We start from the raw sequence: 22,512 nt of genomic DNA on the forward strand, positions 1-22,512 counted from the left end.
TAGGAATCAACAGTTCGATCGACAGACAAGTAGGTAGTAGTCTGGTGTGCTATGCGTCAAAATGTAAAAAATAGCAAATCGTAAAAGTTACCAAACCTTTGACCCTGAATCGACCCCGTTATACAGGTCGATTTTATTTCAGTATTGATTAAACGATGTGTTGAACTCCTTGTAGCTGTTTGTCTAAGTTTTTGTTATAGTTTCGACATGTCTATATTTGTGGTTAAAAAGCCAGAGTTAAGAATTTTTTTCAAGAAACTTATTTTTTCAACTCTGGGAATGTTAAATGACTGGTTGATTGATAAATTCCTGCACTGGGAATTCAAAAGTTGGAATGGAAAATTACGAGTAGTGGGTTTGTTGATTGACATTCGTTTTATATGGCTGTAAAAGGTGTTTTCTAGGACCCTCGATTATTACGGTAAATAAAAAAAGTAATATAATAATAGAAAATGTTTTTTTTTACGCAACACCGAAAAATTAATTAATGTTAAAAATATAAAATTTGTTTTTAACAATTAACAGTAATTGAATTATGGCAAAAGAGACAAATTTCAAGGCTCATTAGATACATGCACAAAGACATAATTACAAACTCCCAATTATTGTGCTCGATTTTGATCTCCCAAAATTCTTCGGAGTACATATAAATACCTAATTAATTATTTTAAATCACCTCGAAGAAAAACCAAGTCCAGATAAATTATCAACGATTAAATTAAGGAATTGGCTTTTATATGCCCCGACCCGGGAGGATTCTTAACACCCTCGTATTTTATTTAAAAAAAACACAAAAGGTCCCGGTTTTTATACCCTGGGACAGTTTGATTAAGTAAGTTTTACAAGTGGGTTGGTCCCGACGACCCGAAGATTAGGCGCCGATAGGGTTAACGTTTTCAATTATAACTTGCTTAATCGTTCAGTTACGAAGTTCTGATTGTGTTTTTTATTTAGTTAAGCTAAGGGTTAGGTGGACGTGTACTGTTTTTTTCATGGATACCTGAGAAAAGTTACGTGAAATCCATGAGTTCTTGATAAATTACATACAAACATATTACGAAATATTGATATTTTGAGAGTTGCTTTTTGAGTCAACAGATTCATGCCAAAATTTCACACTCTTTATAAACTTCCAAAATTACCCAAACAATCGAATTTTGTATCCTAAAGGTTAGCCGACAAATCAATCCACGATCTCTCTACCACCGACAAATTCCCAAACCCCATCATCCTGTATCACTCCACTTAACTCCCACAACAGGCTTCCAAAGAAGAACTCACTCAATTCTCCGATACTAAACGTCACATAATGAGCTCCCTTTTAATAAACTCCACTACGTAAGCTAACAAAAAAAGTAATTTTCTCGGCCGCTTTAGATGGCAACGAACTGGGAGCGAAACTGTCGTGGTTCAATACTCTCTGAGGATTCTTGTGTATGCTGACCTGAATTTTCGTCTCCGTATTTTCGCTTACAGAAAAATATAAACGTTTCTTTATATTATGTTGTCACGGCTGTTTGACTTCAGAAATGTTGCATGTAGGTATGTTTTGCTCGAGATTTCACTTTTGATTTTTATATTTAACATTTGAAACATTTTTAGAAGACAGACATTGAAGTTCAAACTTAAATTTTTGTACAGTGTTGAAGGTAAGCATAACAGAATCTCAGAGCAGAACACAGCATTTTAATAGTCATAAGCTTTATTAGAACCAACAAAATCGTTTCATCCAGTATGACATTCTGAGGTAACAAACGTAAAGAAGCTAAATACAGTCTGATTGAGGACCTCGTACTTTTTGAAGTCGGTTGATAGGGAAAGTTTGCTTGTATTCACGTATTATCTGTGTATATTAAATACTGCACTTTTTACTACCCTTACCGGTGTCTCACTTTCAAAATGGCCACAGACGTGCTTGGAAAACTCGTAGTAACTATGCTGACCCCTCAAAATTTCCTTTGCACCATCACTTGCAACCCTAATTAGAGCCTCCAACCTTCGTCAACAACGAAACATCTATCGAACAATACAGGATATAATATCTAAAGGCGCCACAAATACACAAACTAATCTAACATTCTCGAACTTCGCAAAATTATCTTAAACAAATATTAGTCCCGAAACTTACTGAGCTATCTAACCCAAATTAGTCAAAAGGACAAAATATTGGCGATATTGATTGATAGTAGCAAGTTTACTCCAATAAATTGTGAATTAGGAGATCGTTAATCATGGCTACTGAAAGGCTATTGTGAGCTTTTGTCAGTACAAAAACTGTGTAATTTTGGGGTCAAATGTCGTCTGTAGCGAGAATTGAGCGATGACTTGTTATAACTTGAATTATGTTTTTAGTCTTGTACAATTCAATAGCCTTATTATTTATCTTCCATTTTAATAGCAACTGATAGGTATTTCATCTGCTTTTAGCGGAAATTAGAGTAATGACATATAGTGTTGATTATTATCCATCTGAGAGATTGGCATATAAAGATATGATCAGATTCTGCAATAAAAACATTGTAAATTTATCTTAAAACATGCTACAAACATTAAACCTTGAAACTAACCTGATTTTAAACAAAAAGTGTTGCAGAATAAAGTTCGTATTAGCTAAAATTCTTCTTCTCCGTGAATAATTAAACGTTGGCGAGTAATTGTTGTAATAAATATAATTCTATCCTCCCGAAACGTTAGGCTTATTTACAAGCGGTATAAAATATGCTTCACCCCATTTTATCCCTATTATAATGTTCATCCTTTGTAAAAGTTTTGTTGTATTTTACTAAGAATTCGCTGTATTTTTTTCGCCCTTAAGATATACGATGCTCGTCCTTTCTTTTGCAAATTACCTCCCAGAAACATTTTGCTTGATCAATAATTATGTGGGACTAAGATCCGTAGAAACGTATCTTGAGAGTGTATTTTGAACACATATCTCCATCCAGATCGATCTCCTGCTTGTATATTCAGTACATTTATATTTTCTCCAGCAAATACTATGTCTGTGGCTTATACTTCCTGTCCTCACAATACAGGCACTTAACCAACTTTTACGATGCCCTCGAGAGGAGCTCCGAACAAATTTTGTTACCAAGTATAAGGTGGAATTAACTCGGTTGGTGAAACGGAGACTTGTTTTGTCCCTTTTATTCTTTGGCCATTGTAGCTGCAGAGGAAAAGAGAAAGTATATATTTTGTTGTTGGTTGCGTTTTCTCTTTAGTAAACACTGCGGAAATGTAACTAGACATAAATCTCCGCTGATTAAATTATAATGATTAACTAGTAGGCCCATATTTTCTCTCAATTATATTAGATTCACGTTTTATAAAGTACAAATACACGTCTGCACTCCTATTTTAACTGAATTGAAATTACAGCATAATGTAGCAAGTGGAAATCAAAAGCAGTCACAATTTTCAATTGCAAGATGGGGTTCTGCAGGTAACGGGAGCCAAGGGAGAAATATTAATATTTTTCTTTTTGGGATACGACCCCTTGTGACACGATGTACTCGCCAGGTGCTTTGGAGTTGTCCTGATCTAATTTCACTAATATTGTAACAGAAGATTTTTGGGTTTTCAATTTTGGATTTGCTGAGTAACGAAGTTGAAAAAACATGTTGTTGTATTTGTTGGGCGATTTGAAACGGAAACAGAACACTTTTATTTAAATCTATTGTACTTTGCTAAATCTCGACTATAATACATTGTTAATATTTTGCGAATTTGTTCATTTCTCCTGAGTCTCACCGTAGAAACGTATCTTGAGAGTGTATTTTGAACACATATCTCCATCCAGATCGATCTCCTGCTTGTATATTCAGTACATTTATATTTTCTCCAGCAAATACTATGTCTGTGGCTTATACTTCCTGTCCTCACAATACAGGCACTTAACCAACTTTTACGATGCCCTCGAGAGGAGCTCCGAACAAATTTTGTTACCAAGTATAAGGTGGAATTAACTCGGTTGGTGAAACGGAGACTTGTTTTGTCCCTTTTATTCTTTGGCCATTGTAGCTGCAGAGGAAAAGAGAAAGTATATATTTTGTTGTTGGTTGCGTTTTCTCTTTAGTAAACACTGCGGAAATGTAACTAGACATAAATCTCCGCTGATTAAATTATAATGATTAACTAGTAGGCCCATATTTTCTCTCAATTATATTAGATTCACGTTTTATAAAGTACAAATACACGTCTGCACTCCTATTTAACTGAATTGAAATTACAGCATAATGTAGCAAGTGGAAATCAAAAGCAGTCACAATTTTCAATTGCAAGATGGGGTTCTGCAGGTAACGGGAGCCAAGGGAGAAATATTAATATTTTTCTTTTTGGGATACGACCCCTTGTGACACGATGTACTCGCCAGGTGCTTTGGAGTTGTCCTGATCTAATTTCACTAATATTGTAACAGAAGATTTTTGGGTTTTCAATTTTGGATTTGCTGAGTAACGAAGTTGAAAAAACATGTTGTTGTATTTGTTGGGCGATTTGAAACGGAAACAGAACACTTTTATTTAAATCTATTGTACTTTAGCTAAATCTTCTGACTTATAATGACACTTGTCCTTCGTGGTCAACTCTACCTCCATATAAACCCATTGACGATAAACAAGACTTCGTATATTGTTAATATTTTGCGAATTTGTTCATTTCTCCTGAGTCTCATGGTTTTATTACCATTGAATTGAATAAATCGGTTAAATACGAGTCCGACTCACGATACTAAGGCGCTTCCACACATGTAAGGCGAAGGAAAAGAAAAACCAACGTGTCTAGCTGACACGGTTCATGCGAAAAACGGACAGACTGACTGCGGAGCTTCAGAAAATACAACAAAGAAAAACAAGAGTGCGTTGGCTTTAACAGGTTTTGTTGGTTCCTTTGAAACAGTATTACAAAATAACTTTACCTTATCTACCGACTCATCGGCATACAAAATAATCTTAGATTATCTTTGCACGCAACACATAATCAGTTATCATCAATTTTGTTTAACTTCCAGCTTTAAACTAGGTTAATTAAACCAGTTTTATTACTGATTGACACGGAAGAAGTTAAATCAACGATCTAAATACAATACGATTTCAATTTGAGTAAAACTTTTTGTAAATGTATTAAAAAATTATAATAACTAAACAAGCCCAGAAATCATAGATTTTAGCAAAATAGACATTCATAAACAAATTGATTCGGAAAAGTTTAGTTTAACGAGGTTTTAAGCAAATAAAAAACATAATCATATTATTGAAAAAGTCCAGAGAAGAGTCGGAAGTCAAAATATACAATTCGCTCTCAAATAACTTTCATTTAAAACATTTTAATTTAGCGTTAATAATCTTAGAATGTAAAACGGAAATAATTCAAGGAGTGTCTGTTTCATATTTCACGAGAAACATTTCACTCGGCTTTCAAACTAAATGGATTATAAAAATATTTAAGTACCTTTTTTAATCTGTTTACGAGTTCATCTTTGTCTAAAACTGGCTTAATTTAAGTATCCTTAAGTTTTACAGACAAAGACTTGGGTAATTGCTTTTTGAGAGGATAATATGTTTCCGTGTTTATTATACCTTTTTAATAGCTAATAATGTTGGATTAAATGTTACTCGTATTTGAATTGAGTGTACTCCTACAGTTAAATGAGCTTTAAAAATCAACTCTTGATTTTCGACATCATAAATGAGATTAATATGTTAACATACCTAATATACACCGTGATTTTTTAGTCGTCTTACAAAAGCAGCCCAGTTCTTGTATCCAATGACTAGAACACGTTCATGATAAATAGGTATTTATGAGATTTGAATAAATTTAAAATGCAATTTTTATTCAATATTATGATGCAATTCGTAATTTTTTAGAAACACAGCTTTATCGCGAGCGCGGTCCGAGCCTTGTAACAATAGTGATTTTTCTTCGTACTTATTATCTTAGTTGATGAAAAAAAAAAAATCGCGCCTAGGGGTATTTTACGTCGGATACATGAACTGGAGTCCTTTTGTAAGACGACTAAAAATCACCGTGTATAATAGATATATTGAATGTTACTCCCTTCGGTGTATGTTGCCTTGGCGGAAGTCAGTTGCCCTTATTCTAGAGGGTCGACTACCACGTCTTAAATAAATACTATTATCGCGTTGTTCATCTTTCGTCCCCTGGTCAAGACAGGTGACCATGGAAGTGATATTGAACTAAATAATTCAGAATAGAAGTCCTTACCTTCCTGTACGATGATTAAGTACTAAAATAAATGCTAAAAAACACAATAGAAGAACAGAACCAAGACTACATGTACAAAGACCATAACTCATAAGTAACATCCAAACATACTCACGTATCTATCGTGGCGTTGACCGCCGTTTTAGTGCCTACCCTCGCCGGGTCGCGGATTACTGAATCTGGAAGAAAGGAATAAGGTCAAGGTCGAGGTCATAAAGTATTTTAGTAACAATAAGATACGTGGAAGATAGTTGGTTCAGCTCGTTCTGAGTTGGTTGATCAAATTAGGGCTATCATTAGACGAATTTTATGGGATAGGTTAGTTATGAAATGATCAAAACTTTTTCGTTGAACTGTCGTACTTTTATTTTGCAGATGCTGGAATTAGTTATCTGTATTTATCTAGTCGACTTATTTAGACAAATCTATTGTTGGATACATTCATAAAATATCGTGGAGAAAAATAATAAAATGTATGATAAATAATGTGAAAACACATTATTTATCCATTATTCTTATTATTTTCTTATTCATAAATATTTCGATATGCGTATCAATCTTTTCCAACAAATGTTTACTCCATTTCCATTCAAACATAAAGATATCCCTTTAAATCCAAAATATCAGTTTACGAGGTTCCAAAATTCCAACCCTTTAACTGGGTAATGGACGCCGTAAGATTTGACAATAACCATCCGAAAAGGGTTCGTTAAATAAAGTAAGTAAACAATGAAAAACCTTGGACCTTTCATTTGTGTGGACTTTCATGATGGAAGTCCATTATGGACGGTGCAGTGTGTGCGAAAATGTTAAGCAGTTTCAAGGATGTGGGGTTGAAAACGGTTTGACGATGTGTATTTGAAGTTTAGAGAAGAGAGAGTGAAAGTCAATAAAAAAGTTGTAAAAAATGACGCATTTCAAATTTGAATGTAAAATTATGTCTGAAATAATGACGTATAAAAAAGGTAAAAGTGTTGTTGTAGTTGGAAATTTAAGCTAAGTAATGTGCAATGTTTTTGGAGATACATCTGCATTCCACTAATGAACGATCTGTACGAGCATCTCCAGCGAGGCATGTGTACTCAGAAATACAGTATCATTTTCAAACTACAGTCGATACGGAATATTTAAAGGAGGAGGGGCGAGCTGAATAAACTGGAGACGTCATTTCTAGACATTTTGGTCATGGTGACTACTTTAACATTAAGGGTGATGTCAGTATTTCGAAAAAATATTTGCTTAACAGTGCGGGTATCAAACTAAATTTAAATAAGTCATTATTTTAAATTCAAATTTATAAAAGTCTAACTATTATGATGCCGTAATATAACCTTAAAAAAGCACGTAATGGTCAATTTTTAAACCAACATCATCAACGACGAGAGGCTACCAAAAACCCAAGTAGTCCTTTCAACCAAAGACTCGTTTTCCTCATTTGAGTGCATAAGTAGTGTCAGCTAGCTCGGCAATTAGCCATGTGACCTAAAAATACAACCGTCTTCCGGCTCAATGACACTTGAAGTAACAATGCCAGTTTCCCTTCGCGGAATGCTGGTTAAGAGGGATGTCATAGTAAGTAGCTTGGATCTTGAACTGATTATTTTACTTGAGAATTTGTAAGAATATCTTGGTGGAGAAAATGAAAACGGGTGAGTTTTCCTTGCTGAGAACTGCGGGAAATACGAATACGTTAAATGAAAAGATTTTTTGGGGTACTGGTTCTTTTATTTTCCTGAAAATTACTTGGCTTACTTATTTTTTTTTATGCAATATGTAACAAGTTGCTTAATCATTAACACTATTTTAGCCTGTTTTAGATCTCACTGCTGGGCAAAGGCCTTCCAGACTGCATCCGCGCGACATGACTAGTATAGTAACACAGATTTTCAAGCAAATTTAACGTTAACACTTTAATACTTCATACAATTCACTTGTTCCTCTTCCAGAATACATTTCTAAAGCAAAACCCTCAGATAAAGTTTATAATCCTCGATTTCATATCACGTCAAGTTATAATTCTTTCAGCATTCAATTACTTTTCGCACCGTCGCACAAATCTTTTGAGTAAATTAGATTCATTTCAATGGATTCATCTTATCAAAGACATACCAATATATTGTCGATGGCTATAAAAGACGGGGGTGAGAATTTTGTAAATTGTGAGCTTTGACAGTATCTTATGATTATAATAATAATATGGAAAATGTAAAGGATCAAAATTTAGTTCAATTACATTAAACCTGTATTATATAACATTATGCTTGGGACAAAGATTAATGCTCATCTTGACCCTTATTTCTTCAAAGGCAAATACCTACTTTTTTACTGCTTGTGGTCATTTTTAAAGTTTTTAATGTTGTATTCTTTCGTTATTGTTTTTCTGAGTAGAAAAATATAGATTCCTTAATAAAAACAGTGGTATATAAGACACTGGACCTCCAATATGAGTCTTAAAATGTTTATGAAATTTTTTCCTTGTGAACTTTTTTTACGTTTTATTACCATACACAGAGGCAATTCGGACTATGGACTACAAATACACAAAGGATCCGTATGTGACCGCGATTTGTTGAGACCTAAATTTTTTTCTGCCTTTCTTATTCATAATACAGCTTGACACAAATGTAAATTAATTTCTTTTAATATGTACGACACGTGTCTATCGAGCGAAAGTAATTCCCTTCACCTTCACCAACTTTCTGAGTGGGTTTGTTTATGGCGCCGTTGCCATGGCAACCGGTCACCACCAACTATGTTGTAGCCGGCTATGATTTTGTTATGCCATAGTTTTTCAAGGCTCGTTCTTAAAAAATGATATTCTAAAAAATTATTTTGTGTGATTCGGCTATATTTGCGTTTCTTATTTTAATGGAAAACCTCAAGTTAAGCCTGCATTAATTGTTGTTTGTTTTTATTTACAGTAACTGGGTGAATTTCCATTATTTTTTTTCAATCTAAAACAAGAATATATCATGCAAAATCGTACATCATGTACTAGGTTTCTTAATTTAATCAGACGTACACCCAAAGTTGTGTAGCTGTGACGTCACACTAATTAACTCTGCGCGCATATTCCGAACCCGCAGGACTTCGGCCCATGTGCAAGCGAGAAGCCGTTATATAATGTAGCATGCCATCTTGCTCACACAATACAACAGTCCTATTGTAATAGCTTAAAGTAACATTGATTACAAACTCCTTGAGACTTAGTTAGAACTCAATGAATATTCTGTTTGTGTTATTGTTTACTGGTGTTTAGTTGTCTATTTAACTAATATTGAAGATAAAGAAAGGGAATTCGAAGTTGGCTTTACTAATACAGATTAAGAATTTGAAACAATAGATAGCGTTAAAATAATAGATTTTAGAACGTTTCGAAAAATCTGGTTTTATCTGTTTCTTGGGACAAATGAAATGTAATGAAATATTTTATTCGGCAAATAGGATAAATGCTTATCATTTTACACGTCAAATTATTGTGTTTGCTGGCTTATCTCAAACTTAAATGAGAACAATGTGCCGCCGATATACATATTGATGCAATGCTGACCCAGATTTCAATACAGAATAAAAAATCTTTATACATGTAAAAAAATTCTGGTAGTCTAAAAAAAATAACCTATTTGTGCTACTAAAGAACAAACCGATAATTGATAATACTATAAAATGCCTTTTCAGTAAGTCATATTTTTCATTGTGGCAAGAATTTTCATTCATTGAATAGTTAATGCGGTAATTGTCGACTGCTGGGACAGTGCGGCTTAGACCTGTCAAAGTGAAGTCCAACATTTTGCGGTGATAATGCAGGTGTCCGAACTTCAGAGACATTTTAATTTATGAAGGGGATTTAGTGTGATGAGATTTGATCCGGGAAATTGAATATTGAAATGGTTTGTTTATTTTTTTGTTGAAATATTTGAGTGGAGATGAAAGATACCTATAGTTTTTTTGTAGTTGAGCTAGCAAGATATTCAGTACGAAATAGATATTATAATTTGACTGCAGAGTTAGTCGAGTAGCTGAGGTCTCCAGGACAAACTAACTGAGCTCGACGTGTCGCGGCTTTCGATCTCCGTGTAGAACAAGCGTTTATGTGTTACGTGAAATCTTGTCCTGAGTCATGTGACTTGAATGTTTGTTAAACCCCGGCAATACAAGGATTTAATTCCTTACTGCAAGAGTAAAAAGAAATACTCTTAAGAGGTTATTTGAGAATTTGATCAAAAAAATAATAGTCATGAGTGATGGCTCTGACCAGGCCCATGAGTGTAATAAGGTATTAAATTGTTTACAAACCGTAAGCAGTTCATATATCTAGACAATAATGTAGCTTTTCTGAGACAATTTATTCGCTGTTACATCAGTTATTTGTCCAAACATTTACACGCGTTTAGTCCTTTCTATAAATTTTAGAACAATATTTTTCCACCAAAACCCTTTTATAAAAGATAGAGAGCGTGCAAATAGCAGAGGCTAACGGTCGCAAGTTCAGTGGCTTTCAACAAATATTAGTGAGCACACATGAGGCATCGCGGCGCGCTGTAAACGACATGCTTTTAGCCGGTGCACCAAACAGCCTGTCGCTAGCCCAATGGAAAATATTGAGAAAAGGAAAACATGTCAAGGAAGTGGAAAAATGACTGGAGTTAAGCACAGCTGTTTTCCAAATACGTGATGGCCTCATGATCGAGATGGGGTGCTATTGAAAATATGACGTCATTACTAAGTTTTGTGGCTTTAAGTAAAGAGTATGACACTAGAAAGAGTCTTATTCAAGGATTGTAACATGTGGGAGTGAAAACTATGTGTATCAATGCTCTAAACTACCCTATATGGGAGGAAGCCTGAGGCTAGCAGTGAGACATCTATAAGTATTGTGTATGGTATTATATAAATTTGTCCTTATTAATATTCCGTTACTAGTCATTTCATAGATTGACTAAAGGTTGGGCCTTTATATTTCGGTTACACATAATAAAATAACAAAAAAAAATATCAGAAACCCCGCTCACAATTCTTTTAAACTCTAATTTACATTTCCACAAATACTCATTTAAAAACAGTTACTCGAAACGGTGTCAGCAATTGCTGAAGATAACATTATGAAACTGTAAAAATGCAGTTTGCATAATACCTTGACCAATGATTAGCATAATTTAACATACTCACTAGTTCCAGACCCACAGTTGAGCCGTAAAGAGGATATTTGGCTTGTTTTCAAACATTTTTATGCAACTTTTCTGGCCAAAAGTTAATGCGGACTTCAAAATTCCGGGGATTTTTCGGCACTGCAGCTGAAACCTTCATATAGTTACCGTTAAAGTATACCGTGTATGTGCCAATTAGCATTATTTTTAAGGGGCGTTATAGTTTTAGAGTTTTGCATCGTACTGGGAGTTTTGCATGTGTTAAGAATGCATCAGATGTTTACATTCTGGTTAAAAAAAAGTACTCCACGCTTTTTATCAGTAAGTGTTTGGCTTAAAAATACATTTAAAACTAAAATTAAACAGTTTTCAAAAGAAGGTTTGATGTTATTTCAACCTTCTGGGTTCCAACACAATGCCCTATTAATAAACCATTTTGACAAAATACTGCATCGTAAATTCTTTAACACTTTGTTTTCTTTCAACACAGCACAGTTTAAAATGTCAAGTTTTACGACTGTTGTAATAAATATTGTTGAAGTATCTGAAGCGGAAAACATTTGTAGAAGTCAGTAATTTTATATAGCACAGTTAATAGTTAAAAGGAAAGGTCAGAATTGGAAATTTTATGCAGTGAACGATGACTTTTATGGGGTGTTGTATAAGATCATTATATCAGTTTAGTTTTTTGATATTTATCTCTTTATTCTTCTTATTTCTTATTTTAGGGTTTTGTACGCTATGGGTAAAAATGGAAGTCTTTTACTGATTATCCTCTGTCTGTCCATCTGTGTGTCAGGAAGCTGAATCATGAGATCATCGTATAGCTAAACAGTTGCAATATTCTCAATTAAGTACATATGTTGCCATCAAATGTATATATTACATACTAGTATTTCATAAGTCTATCCTCTCATCTTGACTTTTGCGGTACAAGTGAATTAAGTGTTTTTGAAAACCCGCTACAAAAACATGAACATTTAAGAGCTGAAAACTTTTTTAACCTACATCTCATAATAATTTAATAAATTACAATATCTAAAATCGATTTAATTATTTTTTTCAACCATTACTTTCCCACTGCAGGGCAAAGGCCTCCCTTAGATTCTTCTACTCTGTCCGGTCTATTGCTTTTGCCATCCACTATTTGTGGTACGCATCCATTTAAATTTTAATAATACTAATTATTCTAACCGCAAAATACTTTTCAAAATACTTCCTTAGTTGGCTGGCAGTCTGAAGGCAGACAGTTTTTCTTGTATCTGGCGCTCCGCCAAGAGTCGCTTTTCCGCTCAATCTCTTTCACTTTGTCCAGAATATAACGCGAAAACAAACAGACTTGACTTTGGAAACAGACATGTTACTAAAAGTAATTTAAATGGTTTTGTAAACGGAACATGATTACTGACGCAACACTGTCTGTCCATCTGTCACCAGTATCTTCTAAACCGTGATAATCAGATTGTTGAAATATTGACAGATGATGCATTTATGGTACTAATTTAATTAACGTACGGGATAAGGCAACAGTTTAGATGGTCATCAATTTGCTAGGTGACAAAATAAACTTGTGAGCAACCGTTCTCAAATATATTTTTCATCAAACCGATTTGTTTTCCTATTTTTACGTGATTCTCAGATTCGTGAGTCCGACTCGCACTTGATCAGTTATTTCTTTTCTAGTACTCAAATTTAGCATTTCTATTACTAAACAAAAGCTGTACCAAGCATTAACACTTTTATACTCTACTGACTTTTACAGTAATATTATTACTGAAGTTTAATAAACATCACTAGCAGTTAAGAAGGGTTCCAATCTTTCTTGAATTCGAACATATTATAAAATACAAAAAAAAATTAAAACAATAATAATCGCATGACTTACTCTAGTTAAAAATCTATAATCCTGCAACTATATATAACACGGTGTAACATGTACTCCCATCAGAAGACTTGGCAAACGTTCCTTATACTTTCAAGTGTGCAATCAGCTTTCATCACCGACTAAAATCTGCATAGTTATAATTAAAATACTAAAGTTTAATTACACAGTTCTTGGCCAACACCGATGTTTAGATTAGGAAACTTTGATTAACGCCCCTAATGTTTGATTAGAATGAATATTAAACGAAATAAAAGTGAAACTTACTCATTATCGAGAATTGCTTACTCAAAAACTTTCTTGTGTTAAGTTTGTATTTAATTATTACTCAATTTAATGTAGACTAAGTTTAAAGTTACTTCGCCGTTTTCAATTATTTATTTGTTACTGTAATAGGGAAAGGTTTTGAATAGGAAATTAAGTATAAATTTAACATAACGCGCTTGAAATAACTCGAGACTCAAATCCAAAAAAAATATTGGACGAAGAAATGACTGGATGGACTCATTAATACTTTAGTCGGAACGAACTGTTGCCAATCAAGCCCACCCATTTTAAATAGAAAATTATCCCACGGGAACAGACAATCGGGATACAAACTATAAAGTTTCGTCGAAATCGGTTCAGTAGTTTTTGCATGAAAGAGTAGCAAACTTCCACACGTAAAAACTTTTGTGTTTATTAGAAAGAAGAAAGATATTCCGAAACCTTCGTAAAAAAACCCCTTCAAATTTAAACATTTACTATGTACCACAATTATAATTGTGGTACATAGTTAATGCTCTAAACCAAAATATATACACAGACAGATCAGTTGACCATTACAGGTTGTTTGATTTCCTCTCAGTTAAATTTAATTAAGATTTACCCTTTGATGTGATGAGTCCATGGTTCACTGCCCATTTGCTTGTTTAACCCAAATCCAACCAAAGTGACCTTTAATTTTAAGAACGTTCTCGAAAATTTTAATCATCTTCTAAAAGTGTTCCTTTTTTGGCATTAGTGAGATGGATTCATAATCATTAATTTAATTACGGTTAACCCACGCCTATTTGTCAGGTTTACCGGACTGGTGACTGCGCTGCGTCAGCTCATGATTCAGGTGTACAGTTCGGTCCTAAACTAGTCATCCTAATAATTAGAAGTGATACGACAAAAATTGGAAATCATTAGAAGTTTTAGCAAAGATTGATGTAATCCTGCAGCGCAACAATTTTGGGATTTACTGAAAATAAGCCCAATAATAATATTTATGGTTGAAGTAAATTTAAATTAGTAAAATTTCTAGAAGTTGAAAGAATATAAAATAACAAACCTTTTATTTGACTTCAAAGCATAGTTTGAAGTTTCATGACTGTGTAGTTTTCATCATTAATCATTGTTAAGATTTTTGTTGAAAAAACAGTTGTTTTCTATAAATTCAAGCAGTTGTTTTCTGTTACATATTTTTATAGCTTTGACGATTCTCCTAATTCCCACTGAGGAAGTCCGACTCGAAAAAAATAAAGAAACTTTTATAATAAACCAACAGATTTCGCTGTAACTACTCACGTTCACATAACCTAACTAAAATTGAAACAGACAGGCAGATAAATAATCCTAAACCCTGTGGTTAGCCAAAATATGTGTATAACGTAAATAAAATTAATTAAAACGTTTGTTAATTTAGCAGTACACACATTTGTTTAGCCGAACATGTTTTGAATGTAGTCACGCAGCCCGCGTGCGGACATGTTGGATTTATTTATTGCGGTCGTTATGTGGACAGTGACCTAGGGCTCATCAGTTTCAACTAAATTCGTTTTACAATGTACTTAGTAGTACTAATGATAGATTGGCCGGTAAGAGAGAAGTTTTGTTAAATTTGTGATTGGGAACAATAAGAGATACAATAATAAGTGATGCTTAGATGGTCAGGCATATAGAAGAGGCTCTATCTGCAATGAGATATCAAGGAGTGAGGATAACACAGACACCCAGAACCCTTTTCAAACAAAGAGTTACGGAGAAAAATGTCAGATGATAACGTTATGAAATGAAATTGACTAATGTAAATATGTTTAATATTATGAAGTTATTACTACTTTTTTAATTACAGATATAGTCTTAATAAAGTACATGATATTGCATCAATTAGCTCTCCGCTTTAAGATGAAGAACTGATCAATCATGAAAGAGTAATTAGGATTTCAGGATCAATATAATATTAACTTGACGTGAATTGAGAACGCCTCATACCAAAAAATTCTGAGTCTTATTTATTTTGCTAATTTGATAAATCGAAGTCTGTATAAAAATAAGATTTTTAAATCTGATTCGAAGGACGCATAAAGTATTCATCGATCCACTTGTTTATATTTCGACTGCCACTCTGACTTCCAAACTGTATTTATGGAAGTCCAAAAATAATACTTTTCTCAAAGTATGATGGAAGAGCTTATTTATTTGCCGAAGTCTGAATGTTACGTTTTGAACGTAAAATAATATTATGAAGAAAATTTGGGGCCTCAATTTTAATATAAAGTCATGAAGGTTTTTCACTATATAGTACAAGAAGCGATGTAAAAAACATCGCTTCTTGTTTGCTTATGAAAACGAAAATTTAATACACATTCAGTTGCGGTTCATTGAGGATAGCTCGCTGAAACAATGGACTGAAGAATAAAAAAAAAGAGTCTAGTTTCGTTGGTACCAATCGTGTCATGGCAGGGCTTAACCGGGATATTAATCGTCGGTGCAAGACTGACTGACATGAGTTATATCCCGAAAAAATAGCCGTTACGGAACTCCAAAAACTCAATTGCAACTGCCCTGGATCTGACTGGACTCCTATATCGATATACATAAAAAAATCTGGTATCTATCATAAAGCACTTCAACTATTTCGAGTTACATGAGCAATGGACTGGTTTGCAGTTGAATTCCGAAATACCCACCTTAATCTATATTTGGAAGCTAAAGTTAGCAGTAAATTGATTCAAAATCAACTGTAAAACTAGGTGTACTTAAAATAAACGTTTACGATTCCGTGTCTCGAAATAGATCTGGTTATACCATTATTCCGAAGTACGGATTTGTTTTAAGTCTATATTACTGTAATCGTTACTAGAGGCTGAAAAGAACTCGTGGTTAAACTACAGTTGCACAATGTTAAGGTTTCTTAAAGACACTGTTCGCGACCTCTCTTGGGTTTGATCTCCTGTAATCAAGCATTTGTGTGATCTGCGAAAGTTTGTGCTGAATCTGGATGTCTTTGTGCATGTCACTGCAAACACAAACAAAAAAATCCTGTGTGAAATCCCTAATGACACGAGAATTCAATTCCTCTGTACTAAGTAACTACTCCCGCAGTATCTATACTAATATAAAAAGAGCAAGAGTTTGTTTGTTTGTTTGAACGCGCTAATCTCAAGAAGTACTGGTTCAAATTGAAAAATTATTTTTGTATTAAATACAACATTCATTGAGGAAGGTTTTAGGCTATATACCATCACGCTACAACTAATAGAAGCGAAGATACAATGGAAAATGTGGAAAAACAGGGAAGGTATAAATCATAATTTTAAATAACCACGCGGACAAAGTTGCGGGCATCAGCTAGTAAAATAAATATAAAAAAAAAACAAAATACGATATAAGCTCATAATAATCCATGAATAAAAAACCGTAACACTTGACGTCTAATCCACGTGTACACGTGTACAGTATGTTCACGTAACAATTTTACCTTGAAAAAGATAAGTGGGACCTGCCAGGTTGTTTTTATTTGAAAATATTCCAACATCGCGCTGTTTATAGACGATTATTTCTGACTATTGGATTGCACACATTACATTGAATCACTTGCTCTATAAGTGGTATTTATCAATTGCACTCAAGATAAATACGAGTTTTCGGGGCATTTCTGAAGAAACTTAATATTATGGTTATTAATTTGAATCGATTTCATATCTGCGACATAAGTTTCGAGCTATAGGAAATCCTGTGAAATACAGTGCACAATCATTAAGGGTAAGACTGAAATAACAGTAACCATAGTATTTATTTTATCATTTTATTTAAATCAGAATGTCAGAAGCTTGAAAAGTCTGACAACCAATTTAACCAAAGGGTATCGTGTTGCCCATGTAACTGGGTTGAGATGTCAGATAGGCAGTCGCTCCTTGTTAAACACTGGTACTCAGCTGAAACAGGTTAGACCAGAAGCCGACCCGAACATAGTTGGGATAAGGCTAGGCCAATGATGATTAAAATCCGTATATATAGTATCATTTTATATTTTTAATGTCATTTAGGCAACACTGAAAAATTACTAGAACCACCAACGAAAATATTGTATGTCAATTCTAATCGCAATCGCGCCGCCGTATCAGATCATGAGTAAAAATTCCGGTTGGGTCCGAAACCAGCCAGGCTAACACGAAAAATACAAGTTAGTCAACAGTAATTAAAAAAAATTAATATCTGTCACGAAAGTTATATTGAGTATATTAGCTGTTAAAAACAATATTTAAAATGTTGTTCTACTAATACAAATACTTAAGAATAAAACCACATGCTGCAGCCATTTGCATACAAAAGTACCAATATTAATATCCATGGTCAGTATTCACTCATCCCGGATATACATAAATACCAGAACATATGTATTAACGATTTGAAATAAACAACGTATCACTAACTCAGAATAGACTGGACTATGTAGTTAGTTTTATGACACCCACACGGTATATTTAGAAAACGCTTTGTTACTTATGGATAACTAGCTGTTGCACGCGGGTTTACCTGCCTGGCTGTCGGTGAAAGCTGAAAGAGCATGATCTTCTTTTTACAAAGTCGGATAAAAGTAGCTTTGGTGTATAATAAATAAATGCAGACAACATCACATACACTGTTCTGAACCCAAAATAAAGCACTTGTGTTATGGAATTCAGAAATAACGATGGTACCACAAACACCCAGACCCGAGACAATGTAGAAATGTGATTTTTTACATTGACCCGACCGGGGATCGAACCCGGGACCTCAGAGCTAGCGACGCTTTGAACCCGGTACGTACGCCACTCGACCACGGAGGTCGTCATAATGAGTGTATTAATTGAAGGTGTAAGCTACCTCCAAATTTCGGTGTGAACAAACAAGAAAAGTTTGGGTGTGAAGAGGTAATAATAAACAAACACCCATACACATGCGCTCACACAATTTCGCATGTTAGTGTGATAAAGATATGCTGTGTAAACAGTTTGTAGCTATAAAAAACAGCTTTTTAACGCCTATACCTTTCTGCACAAAATTCGTAACATACGTTTCGAAGATATTGCGTGCATAATTCATCACAGCTAATAGCCAGTTAAAGTCAACCGCGAAATATTGATGTTTGGTCGTTCCACGCCAATATAGCCAGTCGGAGTCATAACAAACAGTAATACGGTTATGACGGTGCATACATAGATTTGACGTCATACATTTCTTTCTTTCTTTCTTTCATTTAGAGTTATACTAGTAGGGTACTGTCATATCTGTCATGAATTCATGATCTCATCAATGAAGACTGCTATTCTCGGACAAAATTTCTGGCCAATCATATTTAATTGACATTGACTCTTAGAAGATGGTACAATTGGCATGTGTCTGAAAATAATTCCAGTAGCCCTTCAGTAGATTAGCGGGATTGTTCGAAAGTATTAACGCAAAGTAATCGTAATATACATTGATCACGCTTTATATAAAATCACCAAAAGTTATAAAAAAAACCTAGGGAAATTAATATAATGGACGCTACAAAATGAAATCTAAACTCTAAAAATCTGCCATCGAATTCAGTTCAACGAAAAACACGTGTATCTGCTCTATTTTGCGTACAGTGGACATACTAGACATGTTATTTACAAAACCGGTTAGAATTCGTACATTTTATTTTCCAAATAGCAGAATCAAAATCCAGTTTCAAAAATAAACTAGCTGTCCGAAAAGAAGAGAATACAATCCCAGCACAGCTGTTACTTTTTTAAATAAATCCAGTAATTTTGATGTATCTTTAGGCTGAGGCAGATTCCAGGAATTTTCGCCTTGTTTATTGTAACGAATAGAGTGTTTTAAATATTAAACTTCATCTCATTTGGTTGGTACTATTTGAGAGTGTGGCGTGATTTACGACCGGATAATGGTGTGGTTTACATGATATTTCGGTTTGTTTATATTTACAGCCATTTATGCGCCGTAATAAAATTAACCACTTGTATCCAGATAACCACGGCTGAAAATATTTATGGCATTTTTTTTTCTGGCAAAGGCAAAGTATGTACTACGTTTATTTTGGGGGCCACTGAAAAATACACATACAATATCATATGTATGTAGAGTAACTAGAAATAGTTTTACCTTAAGTTAGATATATGTACATAAGATTTAAGCAAACATTGTGAACAGGTACAGCAAAATTTATTTATATCCTTAAATATACTATTGCTACTTCCTACTCACTTACATGCATCTCATAATACTCAGTTGTAACATGAACAGTCTGCATAGTGCCTCTAATGGGGATTCATAAAAAAAGAAACTTTAGCTGTAAGTGAGAGAGAGCCATACACTATGTGCATCTGCATCCTACTTCCACAAAACCAATAATTCCGCATTAAGAGCTCAAAGTAATCGCGTAGATGTTGTTTTGAAAAGAAGCCAAGAGTGATAATGGGTATTCGTGTTGTATTTATCGAGACATAAATTGCTCTGAGCGAAGAGATAATGTATTACTTTGAAACTTATGCTTTATTAAGATTTAGAGTGAAGACATACATTCGTACTCCAAAAATAAGAGCAGTTTAAATTATTTTACACGCACATTTTTTTTGTGTTGGTACAGATTATACCAAATTTTCAACGTCAAAAATTTTCCACTAGCGATTGCTCAATGTACATGCGAGCTATATCTGTCTTACAAGGTAATATACTCATATAAATGGTATGAAAGGACAAAAGAAAAAAAAAATTCCGAACAAAAAAGTTCCAGTTCTTGTTCTGTCCTTCAAACATTGTGAGACACATCCTATTCTTTTATAAGTACTTATTTTACTTAACTGAACACTTAGTATGCTCGTCGTAGCAAGAATCCTCTTCCTCAAAGCGAGGCTAATTTTCTAAGGGATTTCCGTTCCCTTCTTTTAGCTATCCGTCGTACTAACGATAGGAGTAGGGTATGGGACGTGCTTCCTCTTTTACCTTTTTTCGGATCTCGAGAATTTGAAGTAAGTGGTAAGGATATCCTTTTTGGCAGAAATTTTTGAGTTGAGAAAAAGTCATATGTGGTATAAGTAAAATTGAGCGCTTTAAAGATATCGAAAGACATTTTTATGTTTTGGAAGACAAATCAAATGGAATTGGTATTATTGATGTAAAGAAAAATATGAAATACTTAGTTCGAATAACCTGAAAAGTCACCATAAAAATCTGATCACATTATTTCAGGTTTTATGCGAAGTAAACCTTTCAATACTCTCAAGATGTAACTTCAATTTACGTCAAACGTTCCCAATCCGCAAATAACGCCAGGCAATTGTCTTTGTGGTCACATTTCACGATGCAGACATTGGCTGCGATGCTCACCTCAAATCCTCTGATATGCAGATATCCCTTATCTGTGAACAAAAGAACATCGGGTTCAATATTACGTTATGGTGCTATTTTCTGAGCAAGCTTTCAAATATTTTCTGGTAGGAATTCAGTACGCAGTGTGGAATTTTTTGAAATAGCTTTTTGATTAAAAACGGAATATTAACCGGTCAAGCGTTAGTCCGACTCGCGAAATTGAGGGTTCCCTATAAATAGACTAAAGGAAACAAGGTTAAGTTTAAAAGGAAATGTTAACCCATTGATTTTATAACTGTACCAGGCGTTTCTTGGATTCGATTTTTATTTTTACAATTTTTTTTTCTAGCGGTAACTATTTATAAACAATGTGTTTATGTTTAAACTACCATTACATACCGTTTTATGAGATACAACCTGGAGATAGACTGACAGAAGGACAGCAGTCTTCGTGTTAGGGTTCCATAAAAAAAATTAAGAACTCGGGTTTTATAAATGCAACTCGATCCAAAACAATATAAGTAAAGATAAAAAATCGAAATTAGTAAAAACCTAAAATTCCTACCTAGTCCGAACTAAAACATTTCCAATTAAATCAAGTGTTTCACTTGGTTCCTCCACTAACACTTTCTTTGTATCACTTTATTCCCACACGATCATTTTCGTCTTTCTTTTACGTTACGTCACAGCTGCAACAAAGCGATCGACGTGCTACACAGACACTCCCACAGATAATGCGAACCTTTGTTGTTTCAACACAATAACCTCTATTGAAGTTATTATATCTACCATTATTCTTGTGTCTTCTCTAACGAAGTCTAGAACTGTGTTAAGATTGTTCTTAGTACTCTATTTTGAGAACGTATCGTTTTAAGATAGTGCTTTATTAATAACTTTATCACATTGTCATCTTTTCACTTTCAATAATATAAAATTTGCGCCCAAACACAGACTCATCAGACATTCATTTCTAAATCGAATCCATGACCTCTGGTATAGCAGTCACTGCCACTACATCAATAGGCCAGTTATTTTTTTTATTATTTTCTTGTGTAAATTCTTTTTATTCTAGTATTTTCCAAAACACTTCCTTTTACTTGACATATATTATTTTCTTTAGAAAATATAGGTTCATTTTCGAAATTAAATTTTACAAGCACAAATATCCATTCTTTGAGCAAATATTGAAGGAGCACAAAAGCTTTATTAATAAAACAAACCTATTTAAGAGTTTCCTCATCATTATTATTTAAACGCCATAATATGCTTTCAGCTGAAATTTGCTTGGGCCCAGTAACCTTTCTACGCAAGGGTTTTGTTTGCCTTTCATTCTCTTATAGAAATATTATGGATTCCTAATATCTTTCATTAAATTTTATACAAAATGGGTGTTTTTTTTTTCAATATTCCATTTGTTTGTCCAATAATTCTTTTTGCGTTGCAAATTACAGCGTATTGAGATCACAAATTAAATGCCCAGAAAAGGCATTTTGAATTGCTCTACAATATTTTCCCTGTTTATTCTCTTCATTCTTTCAATTAACCATGCCACGTCCGACCTCCTTAAGAGTATCCCTTGTCAGCACCCTTAAGACACCGCACCATTCAACATATTCTGTTATCCCAGTCGCAGTTGAAAAAACATTCTCGTTCCCCAATCGGGCGTATGTA

General features: G+C 33.9%; 1 protein-coding gene across 5 annotated transcripts in view; it reads right to left on the reverse strand.

Annotated features, from left to right (window-relative positions):
• LOC113497308 (potassium voltage-gated channel protein Shaw-like) overlaps positions 1-22,512 on the reverse strand; it is a 77,048-nt gene that overhangs the window by 21,673 nt on the left and 32,863 nt on the right. For all 5 annotated transcript variants that reach the window (XR_003400888.1, XM_026876806.1, XM_026876805.1 and 2 more), the window contains exons 2-3: positions 20,860-20,891; positions 6,341-6,404 (exon numbers count right to left, since the gene is read on the reverse strand). The gene's annotated coding sequence lies outside the window, so the exon portion shown is untranslated. The remainder of the gene's footprint in view (positions 1-6,340; positions 6,405-20,859; positions 20,892-22,512) is intronic.

The sequence above is a fragment of the Trichoplusia ni genome, chromosome 9 (genome assembly GCF_003590095.1).
Source record: "Trichoplusia ni isolate ovarian cell line Hi5 chromosome 9, tn1, whole genome shotgun sequence".
Classification (NCBI taxonomy): domain Eukaryota; kingdom Metazoa; phylum Arthropoda; class Insecta; order Lepidoptera; family Noctuidae; genus Trichoplusia; species Trichoplusia ni.